This window comes from Phocoena sinus, chromosome 7, assembly GCF_008692025.1.
Source record: "Phocoena sinus isolate mPhoSin1 chromosome 7, mPhoSin1.pri, whole genome shotgun sequence".
Lineage (NCBI taxonomy): Eukaryota > Metazoa > Chordata > Mammalia > Artiodactyla > Phocoenidae > Phocoena > Phocoena sinus.
Genome location: NC_045769.1, coordinates 59,054,585 through 59,072,165, shown reverse-complemented (window position 1 = coordinate 59,072,165; position 17,581 = coordinate 59,054,585). Strand labels below are relative to the sequence as shown.

The following is a 17,581-nucleotide window of genomic DNA, read 5'->3' as shown; positions in this document are numbered from 1 at the left end:
ACCTTCCACTGGTGTCCTTATTATACCACGGAAGCTGATGAGAAATTCAACATGCATTTTGGCAGCAAAATGTTGCCGTGTTTGAGAGTTACGTGTACAAAGCCGGTGAAATACATTCTCCACCGGATTCTAAATTTAATTAGCCCCGTTGCTTCCTAATTTTGTGAAATTGAACAAATATACATTTGAATCCTAACTGGACAGACATGGAATGAGGGGCTGTGGGAAAACTAGGAGTGGATCAGATGTGACTTCTGCCTTCCACGAGGTTACAACCCAGTAGGGTGATGAGAAAATGACCAACTGTGGTAAAGGGAGGACAGTGGGGGAAAGGCATGAGATGACTCAGTCTCGGGGGAGTGGGGTGGGGAAAAGGGGAACAGTTCAGAGGAGGCAGAGGTCACAGTTGACAGGGGACCAGCAAAAGCATTATGAGAAAGGTGACATCTAGATGGACCAAACTATGTGAGCAATGTGGGAGTTGCAACTGTGTAATCGCCCGAGTGTCCCTAGATCCCTGTACCCGGTGAGTGCTCAATAAATGTTTGAAGGATTCATTAAATAAGTATTACTGGTGATATATGTGCTAGTTTAAATAAAGAGTTACTAAACACTATGTTTTTCTTGGGCTTAGAGCATTTGGGGAAAGCTCTTAGTTTAAGCAAGTTTTATGTGTATCTACTCAGGGATGCTTTCTCCCATTTCAATTCAGTGGCTGCAGTACTTACTTTTCAGCACAAGAGGGAGCTGCTGCCCAGCTTACTTAACTAAAATAGTAGTATTTCTCTAGGTTTGCCCATTTTTCTCAACTTACAGTGTAATATATTGTGTCACTTAACTACCCTCCCCCCAAATAGCCCACCAACCCCAAATTTCCTATCAATACAATAAAGTTATTATCGATGGTGCACTATTTTCTGAAAAGAATTTCTCCTGTTACATGATTAGTAGGAAAAATATTAAAAAATATTTTAAAATATATAAGATATATTTTAAAAGGTTTATAAACAAATATCTTAGACCAAGCGGACTGTTCTTCAGAGCCCTAAATAATCCAGGGTTTCCCAGTAATGGGAGCTTTGCTTATACAAATGCTTTAGGACCTCATATGTGGGCAACAAATCTGAGATAATAGTCACTTCTACGTGCCCAAGGTTTCACGAGGATCAAAGTCTAGGAGAGATGTTAGTTGAGTCCAGACCTTTGAACTTAGGATGTGCAATTTCTTTTGCAAGGAGCTACAAAGTGTAGATTAGGAAGTAGCCAAAATTCAGGTGTGTCTTGAATAAGAACACCTGATATTTATAGTAATCAGAGTTTGGGGGAAAATTAGCAAGTAATTGTGTATATGATTTCAAAGGACTTCTTAATTTACTAACGGATTCTTTACAGAATTTTTCCAATAGCAAGCTTCCTAGTACTGTACATTTAAAAAAAACACTTGAATTCCCCAAATCAAATCTACATACTATTTTTCAGTGACATTGTTTCTGTCAAAGTGTGTGCTGCTATCTAAAAACAGCCCCTATAAATGACAGTGTATAGAAAATTTAAATGTGGGAGGTAGCATTATTAAGGTAAAAGGAGAGCAATGTGTTTTTAGCCACCTGCGAATGAAATAATAGAAAGAGTTTAAAGTGAAAGAATATTTGCCCAATTCATGAGCAAATTCAACCTATGTAAAGAAATCTGAATTTCATCTTAAAGAAAGAAAACAATCCCTCTGGTCTTCCCAGAACTATTTCATTATTTATGATTCTTTTTGGAACTGTAAGTCCCAGATTTCTGCCGTCACCAATGGCCACACTCTCCCATGTCTGAATGCCTGTGTTTGTACATCACCTTCTACCTGTACTGTTGTTCCATGCTCTTCACTCTTAAAGGGCAAGGACCAGGGCTTCTTGATTTTTGTGTCACTTACAAAGCCTAGCCCAGGGCCAGTGGTGGGCTCTTCATTCACGTTTAGAAAAAAAATCACAACCTAGGGTGACTGATAAGGAGGAAGAAAATGGGCTCTTAATACTTAAGGGTTATGTGTTTGCTTATTTCTGGTTGATTGGTTGTTAAATCTTAATGCTTCAGTCAAGAGGTAGGGGGCTTCCCTGGTGGCACAGTGGTTGCGAGTCTGCCTGCTGATGCAGGGGACACGGGTTCGTGCCCCGGCCCGGGAAGATCCCACATGCCGCGGAGCGGCTGGGCCCGTGAGCCATGGCCGCTGAGCCTGCGCGTCTGGAGCCTGTGCTCCGCAGCGGGAGAGGCCACAACAGTGAGAGGCCTGCGTACCGCAAAAAAAAAAAAAAAAAAAAAAGGAGGTAACAGGGGTGGTGAGGAGCATGGACTCTGGCATCTTGGGTTCAAATTACAGCTCAGCTGCTTCTAGCTGTATGTTCTTGAGTAAGAGTCCTGTCCTTTCCGTGTCTCAGTTTCTTATTCGGTAACATGGGATGATGCCGATGCTGATATGAATCTTCCCACATAGGGCTTATTCTTTATAAAATGTGCAGAACAGTGTCTGACATACAGTAAATACTATTAGTGATTATAAAATAGAATAATTATATTGACTGAGATGTAGTCAAAGTGTACGTTGTTCATTAAAAGCCAAATAAAGCTTTAAAAAATGTAATGGAGATGGAGTGATGAAAATGTTCTGGAATTATATAGTGGTGATTGTTGCATAGCCTTGTATACTAAAAACCACCGAATTGTGTACTTTCAAATAGTGAATTTTATGGTATGTGAATTATATCTCAATTACAAAAATGTAATGGAGAAAAATTCAATTCAACAAATATTTATGGACACATAATCGGTACTCAACCTTCTCCTGGGCTCGGTGGAGGATATAAAGCACTTTAAGACATAATCTTTGCTCTGGAGGGTATTGTTTAAGAAGCATCTGCAGTGTCATCGACACCTTCCCCAGCGTTCTGGAGGACCTCACTCTCCACATTTCTTACACTGAGACTCAGAAGGGTTATGTAGCTTGCCCAAGGTCCCATAGGAAATATGGGTAGCAGGAACCCAGCTGCTTTCTTCAGGTAGGGACAGTCTTGTTGAGGACAGATGATTTACATCTATAGAGTAACTAGTGAAGCAAACATCACAGGAGGTCATCAGGCCCAATATGTGGGATAAGGAAAATCAAAAGGAGCAGCCAGCAGTAGGGAAGGTTTTCTGGAGGCAAAGGCCTTTAGAGGGGTCTTTATAAAAGGGGGAGATTTGTGCATGTGAGTCACAGTGGGAGTAGGCATCCTAGATGTGTAAGAAGTGCTCCCTGACCTGCTTTTCCTAGAATTATGCATATTCTCAGGTTGAAAGCCTCTTATAGTGATCATGTTAACAAATACGACATATGAGACATTCAGCTGATACAGCTGAAGCCGTAGGCGTTTGTTTGGACCAATGACACCAAAGTAGGATGTCAATGAGAGAACAGGAGGATCTAAACACAATTTAATTTGCTTGACTCACCACCCATTTGCTTCTTTCGTCATTTATTCAGTACTTTTTATTTTTGAGCGCCTACCTGAGTAATATCTGAGAATATAAACAGAAATAAAATGCAATCTTTGCCTTTCGGGAAGATTCCAAGCTAGGAGTTGACATCAGACAGGTATACAAGAAAATAAAGTGATAAGTGATATATAGCAAAGGGCTATAGAAAGGTGAATGGAAACACAGACTTAGAAACACTACGTTCAGTTGATGTTAAAAAAAAAAAAAAGATTGTTGAAGAGGTTTGTTTTTCTGGCTAAAACGTATACTCTTGCAAAGTACCTTAACAGGGCCTTTCCCAGCTGATAGAAGGACAAGAAAGGCTTGGGGAAGAGGTACCCAGGGCTGGGAAGAGACAGGAGACCCCTCCTCACTCTGCTCCTGTGAGCTCCCTGGCTGGTGGGTGGGCCACTTGCCCCAAAGTGGTTTTAAATGTAAAGTGGGACAATTTCTCTGCTCTACCTTTCCAAGTGACTTCCTGAGGGAAGATATGTTGGGGCCTGGTTGGAGGAGGGAGCCAGGCCCCTTAAGGATAGGATTCCTCTCCCCCAAGAGGAAAGCAGTCTCTCTATCTGGGCCTCACTTTCACCCAACCCTCACTCAAGGGACTATTTTCAAAGATAAGAAAGGAGCAGTTTGTGATTTTTTTTTTCATTTTAACATCTTTATTGGAGTATAATTGCTTTACAATGGTGTGTTAGTTTCAGCTTCACAACAAAATGAATCAGTTATACATATACATATGTTCCCATATCTCTTCCCGCTTGCGTCTCCCTCCCTCCCACCCTCCCTATCCCACCCCTCCAGGCGGTCACAAAGCACCGAGCTGATCTCCCTGTGCTATGTGGCTGCTTCCCACTACCTATCTACCTTACGTTTGGTAGTGTATATATGTCCATGCCTCTCTCTCGCTTTGTCACTGTTTACCCTTCCCCCTCCCCATAGCCTCAAGTCCATTCTCTAGTAAGTCTGTGTCTTTATTCCTGTTTCACCCCTAGGTTTTTCATGACATTTTTTTTTCTTAAATTCCATATATATGTGTGAGCATACGGTATTTGTCTCTCTCTTTCTGACTTACTTCACTCTGTATGACAGACTCTAGGTCCATCCAACTCATTACAAATAGCTCAATTTCGTTTCTTTTTATGGCTGAGTAATATTCCACTGTATATATGTGCCACATCTTCTTTATCCATTCATCCGATGATGGACACTTAGGTTGTTTCCATCTCTGGGCTATTGTAAATAGAGCTGCAATGAACATTTTGGTACATGACTCTTTTTGAATTATGGTTTTCTCAGGGTATATGCCCAGTAGTGGGATTGCTGGGTCATATGGTAGTTCTATTTGTAGTTTTTTAAGGAACCTCCATACTGTTCTCCACAGTGGCTGTATCAATTTACATTCCCACCAACAGTGTAAGAGGGTTCCCTTTTCTCTACACCCTCTCCAGCATTTATTGTTTCTAGATTTTTTGATGATGGCCATTCTGACTGGTGTGAGATGACATCTCATTGTAGTTTTGATTTGCATTTCTCTAATGATTAGTGATGTTGAGCATTCTTTCATGTGTTTGTTGGCACTCTGTATATCTTCTTTGGAGAAATGTCTGTTTAGGTCTTCTGCCCATTTTTGGATTGGGTTGTTTGTGTTTTTGTTATTAAGCTGCATGAGCTGCTTATAAATTTTGGAGATTAATCCTTTGTCAGTTGCTTCATTTGCAAATATTTTCTCCCATTCTGAGGGTTGTCTTTTGGTCTTCTTTATGGTTTCCTTTGCTGCGCAAAAGCTTTTAAGTTTCATTAGGTCCCATTTGTTTACTTTCGTTTTTATTTCCATTTCTCTAGGAGGTGGGTCAAAAAGGACCTTGCTGTGATTTATGTCATAGAGTGTCCTGCCTATGTTTTCCTCTAAGAGTTTGATAGTGTCTGGCCTTACATTTAGGTCTTTAATCCATTTTGAGCTTATTTTTGTGTATGGTGTTAGGGAGTGATCTAATCTCATACTTTTACATGTAGCTGTCCAGTTTTCCCAACACCACTTAATTGAAGAGGCTGTCCTTTCTCCACTGTACATTCCTGCCTCCTTTATCAAAGATAAGGTGACCATATGTGCGTGGGTTTATCTCTGGGCTTTCTATCCTGTTCCATTCTATCTTTCTGTTTTTGTGCCAGTACCATACTGTCTTGATTACTGTAGCTTTGTAGTATAGTCTGAAGTCAGGAAGCCTGATTCCTCCAGCTCCGTTTTTCGTTCTCAAGATTGCTTTGGCTATTCGGGGTCTTTTGTGTTTCCATACAAATTGTGAAATTTTTTGTTCTAGTTCTGTGAAAAATGCCATTGGTAGTTTGATAGGGATTGCACTGAATCTGTAGATTGCTTTGGGTAGTACAGTCATTTTCACAATGTTGATTCTTCCAATCCAAGAACATGGTATATCTCTCCATCTATTTGTATCATCTTTAATTTCTTTCATCAGTGTCTTATAATTTTCTGCATACAGGTCTTTTGTCTCCTTAGGTAGGTTTATTCCTAGATATTTTATTCTTTTTGTTGCAATGGTAAATGGGAGTGTTTTCTTGATTTCACTTTCAGATTTTTCATCCTTAGTGTATAGGAATGCAAGAGATTTCCGTGCATTAATTTTGTATCCTGCTACTTTACCAAATTCATTGATTAGCTCTAGTAGTTTTCTGGTAGCATCTTTAGGATTCTCTATGTATAGTATCATGTCATCTGCAAAGAGTGACAGCTTTACTTCTTCTTTTCCGATTTGGATTCCTTTTATTTCCTTTTCTTCTCTGATTGCTGTGGCTAAAACTTCCAAAACTATGTTGAATAAAAGAGTGGTGAGAGTGGGCAACCTTGTCTTGTTCCTGATCTTAGTGTAAATGCTTTCAGTTTTTCACCATTGAGGATGATGTTGGCTGTGGGTTTGTCATATATGGCCTTTATTATGTTGAGGAAAGTTCCCTCTATGCCTACTTTCTGGAGGGTTTTTATCATAAATGGGTGTTGAATTTTGTCGAAAGCTTTCTCTGCATCTATTGAGATGATCATATGGTTTTTCTCCTTCAGTTTGTTAATATGGTGTATCACATTGATTGATTTGCGTATATTGAAGAATCCTTGCATTCCTGGAGTAAACCCCACTTGATCATGGTGTATGATCCTCTTAATGTGCTGTTGGATTCTGTTTGCTAGTATTTTGTTGAGGATTTTTGCATCTATGTTCATCAGAGATATTGGCCTGTAGTTTTCTTTCTTTGTGACATCCTTGTCTGGTTTTGGTATCAGGGTGATGGTAGCCTCGTAGAATGAGTTGGGGAGTGTTCCTCCCTCTGCTATATTTTGGAAGAGTTTGAGAAGGATAGGTGTTAGCTCTTCTCTAAATGTTTGATAGAATTCCCCTGTGAAGCCATCTGGTCCTGGGCTCTTGTTTGTTGGAAGATTTTTAATCACAGTTTCAATTTCAGTGCTTGTGATTGGTCTGTTCATATTTTCTATTTCTTCCTGATTCAGTCTTGGCAGGTTGTGCCTTTCTAAGAATTTGTCCATTTCTTCCAGGTTGTCCATTTTATTGGCATAGAGTTGCTTGTAGTAATCTCTCATGATCTTTTGTATTTTTGCAGTGTCAGTTGTTACTTCTCCTTTTTCATTTCTAATTCTATTGATTTGAGTCTTCTCCCTTTTTTTCTTGATGAGTCTGGCTAATGGTTTATCAATTTTGTTTATCCTTTCAAAGAACCAGCTTTTAGTTTTATTGAATTTTGCTATCGTTTCCTTCATTTCTTTTTCATTTATTTCTGATCTGATTTTTATGATTTCTTTCCTTCTGCTAACTTAGGGGTTTTTTTGTTCTTCTTTCTCTAATTGCTTTAGGTGCAAGTTTAGGTTGTTTATTCGAGATGTTTCCTGTTTCTTAAGGTAGGATTGTATTGCTATAAACTTCCCTTTAGAACTGCTTTTACTGCATCCCATAGATTTTGAGTTGTCGTGTCTCCATTGTCATTTGTTTCTAGGTAGTTTTTTATTTCCTCTTTGATTTCTTCAGTGATCACTTCGTTATTAAGTAGTGTATTGTTTAGCCTCCATGTGTTTGTATTTTTTACAGATCTTTTCCTGTAATTGATATCTAGTCTCATAGCGTTGTGGTCGGAAAAGATACTTGATACAATTTCAATTTTCTTAAATTTACCAAGGCTTGATTTGTGACCCAAGATATGATCTATCCTGGAGAATGTTCCATGAGCACTTGAGAAAAATGTGTATTCTGTTGTTTTTGGATGGAATGCCCTATAAATATCAATTAAGTCCATCTTGTTTAATGTATCATTTAAAGCTTGTGTTTCCTTATTTATTTTCATTTTGGATGATCTGTCCACTGGTGAAAGTGGGGTGTTAAAGTCCCCTACTATGAATGTGTTACTGTCGATTTCCCCTTTTATGGCTGTCAGTATTTGCCTTATGTATTGAGGTGCTTCTATGTTGGGTGCATAAATATTTACAATTGTTATATCTTCTTGGATCGATCCCTTGGTCATTATGTAGTGTCCTTCTTTGTCTCTTCTAATAGTCTTTATTTTAAAGTCTATTTTGTCTGATATGAGAATTGCTACTCCAGCTTTCTTTTGGTTTCCATTTGCATGAAATACCTTTTTCCATCCCCTTACTTTCAGTCTGTATGTGTCTCTAGGTCTGAAGTGGGTCTCTTGTAGACAGCAGATATATGCGTCTTGTTTTTGTATCCATTCAGCCAATCTGTGTCTTTTGGTGGGAGCATTTAGTCCATTTACATTTAAGGTAATTATTGATAGGTGTGTTCCCATTCCCATTTTCTTAATTGTTTTGGGTTCGTTATTGTAGGTCTTTTCCTTTTGTGTTTCTTGCCTAGAGAAGTTCCTTTAGCAGTTGTTGTATAGCTGGTTTGGTGGTACTGAACTCTCTCAGCTTTTGCTTGTCTGTAAAGATTTTAATTTCTCCATCAAATCTGAATGAGATCCTTGCTGGGTAGAGTAATCTTGGTTGCAGGTTTTTCTCTTTCAACACTTTCAATATGTCCTGCCAGTCCCTTCTGGCTTGCAGAGTTTCTGCTGAAAGATCAGCTGTTAACCTTATGGGGATTCCCTTGTGTGTTATTTGTTGTTTTTCCCTTGATGCTTTTAATATGTTTTCTTTGTATTTAATTTTTGACAGTTTGATTAATATGTGTCTTGGCGTATTTCTCCTTGGATTTATCCTGTATGGGACTCTCTGTGTTTCCTGGACTTGATTAACTATTTCCTTTCCCATATTAGGGAAGTTTTCAACTATAATCTCTTCAAATATTTTCTCAGTCCCTTTCTTTTTCTCTTCTTCTTCTGGAACCCCTATAATTTGAATGTTGGTGCGTTTAATGTTGTCCCAGAGGTCTCTGAGACTGTCCTCAGTTCTTTTCATTCTTTTTTCTTTATTCTGCTCTGCAGTAGTTATTTCCACTATTTTATCTTCCAGGTCACTTATCTGTTCTTCTGCCTCAGTTATTCTGCTATTGATCCCATCTAGAGTATTTTTCATTTCATTTATTGTGTTGTTCGTCATTGTTTGTTTCATCTTTAGTTCTTCTAGGTCCTTGTTAAATGTTTCTTGCATTTTGTCTATTCTATTTCCAAGATTTTGGATCATCTTTACTATCATTGTTCTGAATTCTTTTTCAGGTAGACTGCCTATTTCCTCTTCATTTGTTGGGTCTGGTGGGTTTTTATCTTGCTCCTTCATCTGCTGTGTGTTTTTCAGTCTTTTCATTTTGCTTATCTTAATGTGTTTGGGGTCTCCCTTTTGCAGGCTGAAGGTTTGTAGTTCCTGTTGTTTTTTGTGTCTGTCCCCAGTGGCTAAGGTTGGTTCAGTGGGTTGTGTAAGCTTCCTGGTGGAGGGGACTAGTGCCTGTGTTCTGGTGGATGAGGCTGGATCTTGTCTTTCTGGTGGGCAGGTCCACGTCTGGTGGTGTGTTTTGGGGTGTCTGTGGACTTATTATGATTTTGGGCAGCCTCTCTGCTAATGGGTGGGGTTGTGTTCCTGTCTTTCTCGTTGTTTGGCATAGGATGTCCAGCACTATAGCTTGCTGGTCGTTGAGTGAAGCTGGGTGCTGGCGTTGAGATGGAGATCTCTGGGAGATTTTCGCCGTTTGATGTTATGTGCAGCTGGGAGGCCTCTTGTGGACCAGTGTCCTGAATTTGGCTCTCCCACCTCAGAGGCACAGCACTAATTCCTGGCTGCAGCACCAAGAGCCTTTCATCCACACCGCTCCTTAATTTGGGGTGATTCTTTGTCTATTCATGTATTCCACAGATGCAGGGTACATCAAGTTGACTGTGGAGCTTTAATCCGCTGCTTCTAAGGCTGCTGGGAGAGATTTCCCTTTGTCTTCTTTGTTCTCACAGCTCCCAGGGGCTCAGCTTTGGATTTGGCCCCGCCTGTGCGTGTAGGTCGCCGGAGGGCGTCTGTTCTTTGCTCAGACAGGACGGGGTTAAAGGAGCCGCTGATTCGGAGGCCCTGGCTCACTCAGGGCGGGGGTAGGGAGGGTCACGGAGTGCGGGCCAGGCCTGCGGCGACAGAGACCAGCATGACGTTGCTAGCCTGACCCTGGCATTGGCAGGCTGCACAGGCTCCCCGGAAGGGTGTGTGGATAGTGACCTGTGTTCGCACACAGGCTTCTTGGTGGCGGCAGCAGCGGCCTTAGCGTCTCATGTCTGTCTCTGGGGTCCGCACTTTTAGCCGCGGCTCGCGCCCGTCTCTGGAGCTCCCTTAAGCAGCGTTCTTAATCCCCTCTCCTTGCGCACCAGGAAACAAAGAGGGAAGAAAAAGTCTCTTGCCTCTTCGGCAGGTCCAGACTTTTCCCCGGACTCTCTCGGCCAGCCGTGGTGCACTAACCCCCTGCAGGCTGTGTTCACGCCGCCAACCTCAGTCCTCTTCTGGCGCCTCGACTGAAGCCGGAGCCTCAGCTCCCAGCCCCGCCTGCCCTGGCGGGTGAGCAGACAAGCCTCTCAGCTGGTGAGTGCCAGTCGGCCCCGATCCTCTGCGCTGGAATCTCTCCGCTTTGCCCTCCGCACCCCTGTTGCTGTGCTCTCCTCCGCGGCCCCGAAGCTCCCCGACTCCGCCGCCCGCAGTCTCCTCCCGCGAAGGGGCTTCCTAGTGTGTGGACACTTTTCCTCCTTCACAGCTCCCTCCCGCTGGTGCAGGACCCGTCCCTATCCTTTTGTCTCTGTTTATTTTTTTCTTTTGCCCTAACCAGGTACGTGGCGGGGGGGGGGGGGGTGGTTCTTGCCTTTTGGGAGGTCTGAGGTCTTCTGCCAGCGTTCAGTAGGTGCTTTGTAGGAGTTGTTCCACGCGTAGATGTATTTCTGGTGTATCTGTGGGGAGGAAGGTCCAGTTTGTGATTTTAAAAAACAATACTTTTTATTGTGGTAAAATACACATAGCATAAAATTAATCATTTTAAGCATCTTTTAGTATACAATTCAGCAGCGTAAGTATGTTCACAAGGTTGTCCAACCATCACCACTCTCTATTTCCAGAACATTTTCATCATCCCAAACTGAAATTCTGTACCCCATTAAGCAATAACTTGCCCCTCCCCCAGCCCCTGGTAACCATATTCTACTTTCTGTCTCTATGAATTTGACTACTCTAGGTATCTCGCTTAAGTGCCATCATATAATATTTGTCCTTTTGTATCTGGCTTATTTCACTTAGCATCATGTTTTCAAGGTTTATCTCTGTTGTAGCATGTGTCAGAATTTCATACCTGTTTAAGGCTGAATACTATTCCATCGCATACGTGCATCACATTTTGTTTATCCATTCATCCACTGATGGACACTTGGCTTGTCTCCACCTTTTGACCATCGTGGATAACACTGCCCTGAACATTGTTGTACAAGTATCTGTTCGAGTTCCTGCTTTAAATTCCTTTGGGTTTATACCGTCAAGTAAAATTGCTGGATCATATGGTAATTCTGATTTGCTTTTTGGGGGACCACCAAACTGTTTGCCGTAGCGGCTGCACCATTTTACATTCTCAATACAATGCACAAGGGTTTCAATTTCTTCACATCCTTGTCAATAGCAACTGCAGAAGAATGTGGAAAGGATCCTGAACTTGAGTTGAAAGAAGTCAAGTACCGTTTCTGGCTTTTCCTTTTTACTCCCTTCCCTTCCCAGCTCTGCTTTTTAATAAAATATTTATAGGGGAATAATTTTAGATTTACAGAAAATTGACAAAGATAGTAGTCTTTGTTTGGGCTGCTATAACAGAATACCATAGACTGGGTGAACAACAGAAATTTATTTCTCACAGTTCTGGAGGCTGGAAGTCCCAGATCAGGGTGCCAGCATGGTTGGGTTCTGGTGAGGATCCTTTTTAGAGTTGCTGACTACAGACTTATCGCTGTGTCCTCACCTGGTGGAAAGGGCCAGTAAGCTGCGTCTTGAACAAGGGCCTCTTAATCTCGTTCATGGGAGCTCCGCCCTCATGACTAAGTACCTCCCAAAGGCCTGACTCCCTAATACCACCATATTGGGCATTAGAATATCAGCTTCCCTGGTGGCGCAGTGGTTGTGAGTCTGCCCGGGTTCGTGCCCCGGTCCGGGAGGATCCCGCCTGCTGCAGAGCAGCTAGGCCCGTGAGCCATGGCCGCTGAGCCCGCGCATCCGGAGCCTGTGCTCCGCAATGGGAGAGGCCGCAACAGTGAGAGGCCCGCGTACTGAAAAAAAAAAAAAAAAAAAAAAATGCAGTATAGTATCATTAAGTATAGTCACCATGCTGTACATTGCATCCCTGACTTATTTATTTTATAGCTGGAAGTTTGTACGTGTTGTCTCCCTTCACCCATTTTGTCCCCCTCCCCTCCAGTCCTCATCTCTGGCAACCACCAATCTGTTCTCTGAATCTATGAGCTTGGTTTTGGGTTTTTATTATAAATTATTATTATTTTTAAGATTCCATATATAAATGAAATCATTCAATATTTGTCTTTCTCTGTCTGACTGATTTCACTTAGCAGAATGCCCTCAAGGGCCATCCATGTTATCTCAAATGGCAAGATTTCATTCCTTTTTATGGCTGAATAATATTCTTCTGTGTGTGTGATATTTTCTTTTCTTCTTTTTTTTAAAGATGTTGGGGGTAGGAGTTTATTAATTAATTAATTTATTTTTGCTGTGTTGGGTCTTCATTTCTGTGCGAGGGCTTTCTCTAGTTGTGCCAAGCGGGGGCCACTCTTCATCGCAGTGCACGGGCCTCTCACTATCGCGGCCTCTCTTGTTGCGGAGAACAGGCTCCAGACACGCAGGCTCAGTAGTTGTGGCTCACGGGCCTAGTTGCTCCGTGGCATGTGGGATCCTCCCAGACCAGGGCACAAACCCGTGTCCCCTGCATTAGCAGGCAGACTCTCAACCACTGCGCCACCAGGGAAGCTCCTGTGTGATATTTTCTTTATTCATTCAACCATTGATGGATATGTAGGTTGTTTCCATATCTTGGCTATTGTAAATAATGCTGCAGTGAATGTTGGGGTGCATATATCTTTTTGAGTTAGTGTTTTTGATTTATTTGCATAAATTCCAAAAGTGGAACTGCTGGATCATAGGTTAGTTCTATTTTTAATTTTTTGAGGATCCCCCATACTGTTTTCCATAGTGACTGTGTCAATTTACATTCCCACCAGCAGTGCACGAGGGGCCCCTTTTTTCCTCATTCTCTCTAGCACTTGTTATTTCTTCTCTTTTTTTCTTTAATTGAAGTATAGTTGATGTACAATATGGTGTTAGTTTCAGGTGTACAGCAAAGTGATTCAGTTATATATATATGTGTGTGTGTGTGTGTGTGTGTGTATATATAAATATATATATATTTTAGATTCTTTTCCATTATAGGTTACTACAAGATACTGAATATAGTTCCCTGTGCTATACAGTAAATCTTTTTACTGTTTATTTTATTTATCTATTTTATATCTAGTAGTTTAGTATAGTAGTTTGTATCTGTTAGTCCCATACTCCCAATTTATCCCTCTCCCTCCCCTTTCCCCTTTGGTAACCATAAGTTTGTTTTCTATGCCTGTGAGTCTGGTTTCTGTTTTGTAAATAAATTCATTTGTATCCATTTTTAGCTTCCACATAGAAGTGATATCATATGGTATTTGTCTTTCTCTGTCTGGCTTACTTCTCTCAGTATGATAATCTCTAGGTCCATCCAGATTGCTGCAAATGGCAATATTTCATTCTTTTTTATGGCTGAGTAATATTCTATTATATATATACCATATCTTTATCCATTCATCTGTCGATGGACACAGGTTGCTTCCATGTTTTGGCTATTGGAAATAGTGCTGCTGTGAACATTGGGGTACATGTATCTTTTTGAATTATAGTTTTTTATGGATATATGCCCAAGAGTGGGATTGCTTGATCGTATGGCAACTCTATTTTTAGTTTTTAAAATACTGTTCTCCATAGTGGCTGCGCCAATTTACATTCCCACCAACAGTGTAGGAGGGTGCCATTTTCTCCACATTCTCTCTAATACCTGTTATTTCTTGTCTTTTTGACGATAGCCATTCTGACAGGTGTGAGGTGATGCCTCATTGTGTTTTGATTCGCATTTCCCTGATGATTAGTGATTGAGCATCTTTTCCCGTTGACCATCAGTATGTCTTCTTTGGAATAATTTCTATTCAGGTCCTCTGCCCATTTTAAAAATCAGATTGTTTTTTGCCTCTTGAGTTATATGAGCTCTTTATATTTTGGGGATGTTACCCGCTTTTCAGACACACGATTTGCACATTTTCTCCATTCAGTAGGCGGCCTTTTCATTTTGTGATGGTTGCCATTGCTGTGCAGCAGCTCAGCAGCTTTTTATTTGCTGAGACCCCTTCTGACACTCTCCTCTCTGAGCCTCAGTTTTCTCACGTGTCCAATGCGAACAATGATAACGGCAACCTCTACCCACAGGGTACGGTGAGGACTGAGTGGATAGAAGAAGTGAGAGTGTTTTGTGGGCTGTAAAGCTTCATGCCCACGGAAAGGATTATCATTGAAGCCCGCAGCCTCCCTCCTTTCACCAACGGGCCTCCCTGCCCTGCACCAGGTCTTGTGCCTCTTGCTGACTGAGCTGCCAAAGGCCGTCAGAAGGCGGCTCTGCCACCAGGCCTGCCCTGGCCAGAGGAGTCCTGGCGCTCCTGGCCCCGTAGGTGGCACTGACCTGCTTGAGGGCTCTGGCCTCTGGCAGGGCCTCTTCCCAGGGCTTCCTGTGTGTTTATAAAGCTCCTCCAGGTGCTGGCAGCTTGACACTTTGGGGGTGGAGAGAGGCTGGAGGTTACAGGCTCAGCTCTCTCCCTGGGCATTTGAGATGACCACTTGGGATATCCTCCGGCCACAGAGGGAGGAAGAAACCATGAGTTGGCTCAGCTGCTTTTTTTTTTTTTTTGCGGTACGCTGGCCTCTCACCGTTGTGGCCTCTCCCGTTGCGGAGCACAGGCTCCGGACGCGCAGGCTCAGCGGCCATGGCTCACAGGCACAGCCGCTCCGCGGCATGTGGGATCTTCCCGGACCGGGGCGCGAACCCGTGTCCCCTGCATCGGCAGGTGGACTCTCAACCACTGCGCCACCAGGGAAGCCCTCAGCTGCTTTTTAATTCTCTCCAGTTTGGGGTCGGGGAGGGGTGGTGGGCTGAGGGTGCAGGGGTGATATTCTGAGTCTGGTTTGAGAGATTGCAGGAGCTGAGCTCAGCACGCTCTCTCCACTCCTGGCTCCCTCTGGGGCTTCTTGGAAGGATCTCTCGTTTGCTCACGGCTACTCTCTCCCACCTGGCTTCTTGGTTAGTGCTTGTAGTGGGTTGAACAGGGGTCCAAAAAGGTCCTAACCTCTGCTTACCTGTGAATGTGACATTCTTTAGAAATAGGGGTACTTTGTAGATGTAACCGAGTTGAGGATCTTGTGATCAGATCATCTTTTAGGCCCACCCTAAATCCAGTGACAGGTGTTTTTATGAGACATAAAAGGAGGCAACACAGGCAGAGGGGAAGGTTATTGAAGACAGACACAGAGATTGTAGTTATGCTGCCACAAGCCGAGGAACGACACAGGTTGCGGCAGCCGCTACAAGCTAGGAGTGAGGCGTGGAGGCCATTCCCCCTCAGAGCCTCCAGAGGGAACCAGCCTGTCACACACCTTGATTTTGGACTTCTGGCCTTGTCTTGGTCAGCCCCGGCTGTCATAACAAGGCACAACAGACTGGGTGGCTTAAACAACAGAAATTAATTTTATCACGGTTCTGGAGATTGGAAGTCTGAACTCAGGGTGCCGGCATGTTTGGGTTCTGGTGAGGGTCTTCCTCCTGGCTTGCCAACTGCTTCCTTTTCACTGTGGCCTCACATGGCAGAGAGAATGACAGACAGCAAGCGCTCTGGTGTCTCTCCTTAAAAGGGTACTAATCCCATTATGAGGGCCCCATTTTCATGACCTCATCTAAACCTGAACTCCCCAAAGCCCCGTCTTCAAATATCACATTGGGGGTTAGGGCTTCGACATATGCATTTGCGGGAGGGACACACAATTCAGTCCATAGCAGGCCTCCAGAACTGGTAAGAGAATACTTTCTGTTGTTTCAGGCCACCCAGTTTGTGGCAGTTTGTTATGGCAGCCTTAGGAAACTGAGACACTGGTCCTCCCCACTTCCCTAGGCACCCTCCTCAGTGAGACCACCAGTCCAAAAGAAGACTTACAGCAGGGCCAAGGCAGGTAGCATGCCTGGGGAAAGCTAAGGGTGTGGATGAATGGTGTGACAGCGGCCTGGACTCTCTGGGTCCAGGCTCAGTGCCCCCAGGAGAACTGGCACTGGGCAGCTGGGGGCTGTCATGGGTGCCCCTCGTCTTCAGCTCCATCTCGGAGGAGGGGGACCTGGCACTGCACTTGGTGGTGATTCAGCAGCATGAGCCCTTCCTGGATCTCCTCCTAGGCTTGTGGCCAAACAGCCCTGCACCCGGCAGCCGTGCTAGGGAGGCATCCAGGGTGCAGAAGTCATATGTGGCAGGCACCAGGGTGCACATGATGGGGCCACACCGTGCCGCACCTGCTCTGCCACATCGCAGCTCCAGTGCCCACCTGGTGCGCAGAGGAGCTGCCCACGCTCTGCCTCAGTCAGGCCTGACCACACCCCAACCAAATGCCTCAGTTGCCTTGTACCTGGGACCTACTTAGAGAAGCGGAGAGTGAGGAGGGTTGGAAACTGCAGCTCTGGTCTGAAAACTCTGAGGGCCACGCCCCACTCCACACTCCGTCATCCTCGAAGATGCAGAGATGGTCCAGCTGCTCCCAGGAGGTTGAGCTGACCTCAACAAACCAGAACCCACCTGAGGCCAGAGCCCCCTGCCCCCGGCAGTGGAGACCCAAGCAGCTGACTGGTGGGAGATTCTCCTGAGGGCAGGCTTGGGCACTGCCGCCCCCAGGTACGCGTGTGCACCCCCCGGGGCAGCCCTTCTCCTGCCCACCCCCTCCTCGCCTGGCTCTTCCGAGCATGGAACATCTGAGTCTGAGAAAGGATGACAAGCCTAGCTTCTGCAGCAGCAGTAGTGACAGCCCCTGCGGGGGTGAGGGCGTGAGTCGAAAGGATAGATTGGACGGTCCAGCAGCGGGGGCAGGGTACACTAGCGGGTGGGAACGGGGAGAAGAGATATCAGGCAGAGCACTGAGACCGACCGTGGGCTGGAGCAATTGGAGAACTCAAGCAGCAGAGTGCAAGTGTCCTCACGGAGCAGTCAGCACAGACCTGGACAGGGGTGGTGGGAAGGACTTGGACGGTAGTGGTTGAGAATTAAAGCAACGGCAGAGGTAGAACTCAGGCGGAAGTGGAGACCATGGGTCACAGTGATTGGCAGCTAGAGACAGTGACAGGTGATTTGGGGGAGCAAGAGATGAAGCACTCAGGTGGAGGAGAGAGACTGCAGTGGCTTTGGCCGCTGAAGAACTGGAGCAGGGCTAGACTCGAGCAGTAGCGGTGGGAGAAATGACTTTGAAAATGGTGGGTTGAAAGCTAGGAGCAAGGGA

The 17,581-nt window shown here is 44.0% G+C and overlaps 1 pseudogene; it reads left to right on the top strand.

Moving 5' to 3' along the window:
- The first annotated feature begins 472 nt into the window (after positions 1-472).
- Positions 473-17,080, top strand: LOC116756357 (annotated as a pseudogene).
- The last annotated feature ends 501 nt before the right edge of the window (positions 17,081-17,581 follow it).